The following is a 7,152-nucleotide window of genomic DNA, read 5'->3' on the forward strand; positions in this document are numbered from 1 at the left end:
ATCCAGTAATGCAGGTGTCCAGAGATACCGTAAGATTTTTGTTTTAGGAGTAGTTTGTCGTGTACCACTGAATCAAAGGCTTTACAGAAGTCTATGTAGATTGTGTCTATTGCTTTGCCCTGATTGAGTTGTGTATATGATTTTCTATCTATTACCTCTTCATTCTTTCAGAACAGCCTATGATATGCCAACATAATACAAAGGTAAAAGAACCTTTCTAGATGTTATAGTTGAATGTTAGTTGCAAATACACCTAGACAGGAAGGTGCAATTGCTTTCCTGTCTTTTTTGTGGGCTTTGCATAGGCATAAAATTGGCTACTGTGGGACCTGAAATTTCTTTGGTGTAATCTAGCTTGCTTTTTATGAAGCTCTTTAATTCTTCCCCCCCCCCCACTTTTTCATCAGGATATCTGTATGATCTTTCTCTAGTTATCTATTTGAGATTTAATCTATATTGAATCATGGGCCAAATTGTCTCTGGAAGAGAATGTTGTGCAAACTTTCTTGCAGGATAGATAGCAAATTGCCAATGATCAGCATTTTACTATGCCTGAGTTGTTTATTGACCAGTGTTCAATAATTTACCAGATACTTATGGAAGCTCACAATTCAGCATGATTCTGATGAATTCCCATCACTTGTATATGTGTACATCAACACGTATATTTCTTTTTTTAAAAAACAAAGTTTTTATTTTTTACAACAAACATACGAACAAAACATAAAAACATTAAACCATCTTTCAATTATATACATACAGTGTGTCAGTTGGTTACAATCTTTTGTGCTATCCTTTTTTTACCATTACTCACAAGTTATATAAATTCTCACCTTATAGATCTAACTTGTGGTTATATAATATCAATTCATAAACATTCATTTGATGATTCCATCATTTTATATGAGATATTCTAATTTTCATTATGATTTAATCTTATACATTCATCCAATGGTTATATATTTTATATTGTATTCTATATCAATCTATTAACTTTTATTGTAAGGCTTATTAGTTATTTCTTTACCATGCCTTTTTATCTAACCATTGATAAAATAAATCCCATATCATATAAAATTGTTTATCCTCTTGTTCTCTAATTTCAAATGTCAATTTACTCATTTTGGCACAGTCCATGATTTTCTTAATAATTTCCTCCTGCATAGGTATTTTTTCATTTTTCCAGTTCTTAACAAATACAATTCTAGCCACTGTTAAAACATTTACAATCAAATATTTCAATTCTTTACAATATATTTTCGGTATAATTCCCAATAAAAATATCTCAGGTTTAAAGTCTTTGTGTTGTTTTGTCATTTTTTCCAACCATGTGTGGATTATAGTCCAATATCTTTTTGCATCCGAGCATGTCCACCATATGTGGAAATATGAACCAGGTATCTGATGACATTTCCAACATTTATCTGATTTATCCTTGAATATCCTGGCAATTCTCGTCGGGGGTAAGTGCCACCTGTAAAACATCTTATACAAATTTTCTTTATACGCAGTTGACATTGTCATTTTATAATTTTGAGACCACAATTTTTGCCATTTATCTAAGTCAATCCCATATCCGAAATTTTTCCCCCACCCAATCATTGTTTCTTTTACTTGTTCTTCCTCTAATTTAAACTCTAGCAAATGTCCATAAAGTTTTTTTATTACTTTTTCATCAGTACCTGTCAAAATTTTATCTAAATCAGTCAACTTGTCATAGATACCTTCTGTTTTAACATCTTTATCAAATCTAGATTGTATTTGCAAATATGAAAACTAATTCATTTTTACACCTTGTTCTTCCAATGCTTGCATAGATTTAAGTTCACCCTTTTCATTCAACATCTCACCATCTCACCATATTAATTTTTTTTCCTTTTTATATATTATGTATATTTCAAGACTGCTCGTTCTAATTTCTAGTATTGTCCAACTTGGAAGGATGTCTTTCAAATAGCTATTCTGGATCTTGAATTAGAAAACTTTTTTTTTTTTAAAGAAGAGGTGAAACTTAGAAGCTTTAATGAGAAAACTCCAAGTGCCAATTGAAGTTGGGAAAGCCAGCATGGACTAAAAAGAGTAAGTGTTGAGAGTAATTATAAGTGGTATGGTCATTTCCAAGTAACAAGCACCCTCTGTTCCCAAGAATTTTAACTGAGGCTTTGTGTAATTCTGTTTCAATAGTTTGAGCAAAGCCAGAAAAGTCACATGCTGTAAATACATGAAGCAAGAAACTGATGTATGGCAAAGGAAGGGAAAATCTATATGGAAAAATGAGCAAATACAAATACAATTACTGGATAGAAAGTTGCCACATGTCAGTAATTAGGGGACATATAAGTTACATTGGGTGGGATTTCTTCATGTGTTCCAAATACATGGTTTTGTTTATAAGGCTCTATGGCTTTGCAGTAGCACACTCACACACCCTTTCATTCTCTTAAATTAATAACACACCATTAAAGCTGTCTAGTCTCATAGATTATGTTATGCTTAGGCAGATAAGAGACTTAAAAAAATTAGATGGTTGAAATGTTAGCTTTTGAAATAATTTCCCAAGGGATGAGATATTAATTCATGTTTATATGGCATATAAGCTTCTCTTAGCTTCACCATCCAGGGTTCTCAATATGAAAATGAGTGTAATATTAGAGCTTTGAACTTCCTGTCTATTAATAGAAATAGAAGAATAAATCTTGCTAGAGATCTAGTGTATAAAGAGAGGCGTCTTGCTTTAAACCATGCATAGGGGACATGTGATCTTTCAGATGTTGTTTGATCATCATAGCCATGGTGGCTAAGGCTATTAGGAGTTGGTCCTAAATCTCAGGAGGGCTAGAGAAGGTAGCACACACTTAGCACATATGTCCTTTAGTTGTATTTTATTTACCAGGTCAGAATTAAATATAAATTAAATGTCTTTGGGTATGCTTTTATATGAGCAGTGTGGTAAGATGTTATTGTCAATATTATTTTAAATCATGTTAATTTCTTTACCAGAAATCTGCTCTATTTCCTATCTTTTTGCCTTCAAGTGTGCACTTCAAGTAGATATGAATTTAAAATAATGTACTATAATAAAATTGTGTGCTACTAAGTTAATACAAAAGGAGCACAGGAAAAGGTATTTAGTGTGACAATCCATAGAAGTAAAAGTCAGACTTGGAAGAAGCAGAGTAGGAATGATATTGATATTTTTGAATTTTGGTGCTGGGGAAACTCTTGAGAATACCTTAGATAGCCAAGAAATCAAACAAATGGATGACTGAACAAATTAATCTAGAATTCTCCCTCAAGGTACAAATAACCAGGTTCATAGGAAGACCTAGTTCTCTAGAGAAGGCCCTGATGCTGGAGAAAGGGGAAGGAAAGAGAAGAGGACAGCCAAAGCAAGGCAGATGGACTCAGTTACAGTGGCGATGACTACATCGTTAGAAGACCTGGAGGACCACATTATGGACAGGTCATCATACAGAAAATCTATCTACTTATTGCTAAGAGTCAGGTATATCCCCCAATATGATCCTTCCAATGCTGTACCCATTTATGCTGTAATTGAGTGCATCCACCTTTCAGCTGATTGCCCTCTTTTATTTTCACCTGTATCAGCATATGTCTTTCTCAGAGAACTAGGCCTTCCAATGACATATCTGAAGAATGATGAGACTGAAAATTTTGTGAAGTGATAAATGAGTGAAACAAGAAGAGGTACTTCCAATGTTCCTCACAGCTCTTAAATTGCACACATAATCAGTCAGTTGGGGTATTTCAGAGTATGTATTTAATGCTCCATTGAAAGGACATTAGTGGTCAGGTTGCAAGTCTGGAGTAGGGATATTAGATGAAACAGGCTCTCAGGTTCTATCTTTTTCACATGCTTATTTGTGTCTTGGTCTTTACTTCCTCATGTCCTTTCTTTCTTTTTCTTACCTGCATTCACTCACTTGCTTTCTGCCCCTGTAGAGAATGAGGGAGATATTGACAAAAATCTGTAAAATACTTACATAGGAAATGGGGGCCAAATCATTATTTAAACTCTGATATACAAGATAATACTTGGAAGCAGATTCCCTGATTCACACTCGCAAAATTCAGTTTTTAAAGCCCATCTCGATAAAGCATAATTCTGGTCTTCCTGTGCAATTGATTTTCTGGTTTGGTCTATCTAGGGGGGCTGGCAGCTCCTTTCATTTTCTCATGCTCTCTTTTGACCTTTCTCTCACTCTTGTCTTGCTCACTCATTTTCTGTCTCTGACTCACTCACTTTGTCTTGCTTGCTTTGTTGCTCCCTCTTGCTCTGTTTCACTTTCTCCCACTCACTCTCTGCCCTTATATTCCTATCTGTCAGCCAGACTCTTATTAGGCATGGAGTTAGCACTTTTTCAGAAGAGCAGGAGACATATGTTCAGATATAGAGTGACAAGTCACATGCAAAAAATACAGGTTTTGAAGAGCGTTATGCAAGCTCCATCATATATTTTGGTTATCTCAGCTGGTTAAGAGGAACAGAAGAGGACACATGGTTTGGCTCCCTTTTAATGTCCCTTTCTCTATGCTTCACCACTAGGTGATGCAGAGGACTTGGCAAGGAGAATGGTGGCATTTTCTCTTGCTGTATCATGTGTCTCTCATTAGTGCCTGGATCCTATCATTTGGACTATTTGGGGACTTGGTTTAGAGGTCTTTTCAAAGAGCACTAGATTATTATGTCCAGAAATAGCTCGAGTGACTGGTCTAGTGAGCAACTCCAAACCTGTGACTTGTCACTCAGGCAATTAGTGATGGCCAAACCTTCTATCCTAGACACTCTCTCACATTTATTCAACCCTACTACATAACACATTATGAGAACCAGGTAATGCTTGATGGGAAGGGAAAAGAAGCCAGGGGAATTCACCAACTGCTTTCTTTAAAACCATAAGGACAGCATCAATACAGGGAATAAGGACAAAATAAGGACAGCTGCTCTCAATCCTGAGATAGACTAGAACTTATTATATTATAAATATTTGTAATTCAACTTTTACTTGAATTATGTTTACAATTAAATTATAGAATCTTACAAACAGAACAGATGCCTGGATCACAGAATAGGAAATTTTATATATCATGGGAATCTGCAACATAAATGGTTAGTGTGCTTTTTCTTCAAAGGTGTATGAGGGAAGTGAGCAGAAATTATAACTTTATGTCTATCATAAAGCATAAATTTAAATTTGCTAGCCTTATTGATATATATGTGCCTATTTAACACTGCATATCTCCTGGTCTTGTTGTTTTCCTTTAATGTTATTTTCCATTCTCCCTAAAATTGGGTTCAAATTAGGTTCAAATCCTATAGACATTTTTTTCCTATTAAGTTCTAAATGCATTAAATATTGCTGTTCAAACTTTGTCCAAACTTTGGTGCTGACAGCTTCTGATCCTCCTTCTTCACAAGTTTGCAGTTTTTGGTTTTCATTAACCCTTTTTTGAGTTTTCCTCTTTTATTCCTTTTTTGCTTAAAATTTACAGTGAACGTTTATTTTTATCAGACTTCTTTTCTTTAAGATGTTCCATCAGTTTTGCATTTTGGACTGAATCCAATAACCTTGTCTCTTATTTTTGGTGATGTCAATGATCAACCTTTTGATTGTCAGTTCTTTTGGGCTAGTAAAGTGTAAACGATACTTAAAAATGAAACACACAGTACAACAGCCCACTGTCAAAACAGGGCAAAGAGGATGGAAATTCAGGCAGAGAAAGCTGTTGAAGGAAGAAATATTTTAGAGAAACACTAAGTAACCAACGTAAGGAAGTCCATATTGCATGTGCAAATGAGCCAAGCATCTCTTTCTTCGAAAGATTTATAACATGATCCTAAGATTACTGCTAGGATTTGCTACCTTATAAGCATGGCTGGGGCTGCCTTTTTACACATTCGACTTGGAAGAGGGGATTAAAAATAATAAGGCATAATAAGAGAGCCTGCAATATAGGTGGTCCTTGTCTTCCAGCCACAACTGGGACTTGAAATTTGGTCACTGAAAAGTTTAGTTGTTGAGTGGGTCATGTTCAATTTGCCATGGTCATTAAGTAAATCATGTGGTTATTAAATGAAGCTCACTTCCCCTATTAATTTTGCTTGTCAGAAGCTGCCTGGAAAAGATGGAAAATGTAATCATGTGACCCCAGGATGCTGCAACAAAAGCCCTTGCTGCCTTCCTGGGTTTGAAAGTGACTATCTCAACGTCATCCTAAGGCAGCACTGGAACTCAAAATCTCCTGGTTTCTAGCCTGGTTGCTTAACCACTATACCAGGGCTGTCAAACTCGCGGCCCTTGGGCCAGATGCATCACACGTTGGCCATGCCCACACCCAGTTTAGCAAAGGGGGAAAAATCATGATACATCACGTGATAACGTTGTGTGATGACATGAGTTTGACACCCCTGCACTATACCAGACTGGCTCCATCATTTCAAGTATATAAGCAGCAGAACATATCAGAAGGATGCAACAGGACAAGTGCAAAGCAAAATGTTTAGAACAATCTGACATGTGATTTCCAAAGCGAATGCCTGAATCAAGTGTTCTATGAATCTTTTGACCAGTAGGATTACAACTGACTTTTTAAAACAAAACAAATCCTTAACATGTATTGCATGCTACATTATTAAAGAATGCATATAAAGGGGGGGGGAAATCTCTCAGTATTGTCATGGATTTAAAACACAATCATGCTTGGTGCATTAAAAATGTATAGCTCCTTCAGCATTCTCACAGAAGTGGCAGGAAAGCAGCAACAAGTTAAATGGTTCTCCTGAAGAATCAGGATCTTGTAGGTTCCTCTGTTTTGAAGCTGGAAGTAATGTTTCTGCTTGAGTAATGTTCCAGATCTCTGTCTGCTGCCTGGCACAACCCCTCAACTTTCAGCAAGTTCTGAAAAGTAGTTCTCAATCTGCTCTGAGTGAGATCATCCTGGAGGATAAGCAGGCTTGTTTTGTTACTCATTTGGGATGGCTTGAATCCCCAGCAAGTTGTGGTGTGGTAGGGCTCTTAGCCAAGAGTTGTTTATTACTGTGATCTAAATGGAAGAAGAAGCTGAGGCCAACGTATTCAAGCCCTACAGTGACATCCTTAACTTTTGGTCACCACACTATAAAAAAGATGT

Source organism: Notechis scutatus, chromosome 1 (genome assembly GCF_049901735.1).
Source record: "Notechis scutatus isolate UNSWTSFEM ecotype Mainland chromosome 1, rNotScu1.2, whole genome shotgun sequence".
NCBI lineage: Eukaryota > Metazoa > Chordata > Lepidosauria > Squamata > Elapidae > Notechis > Notechis scutatus.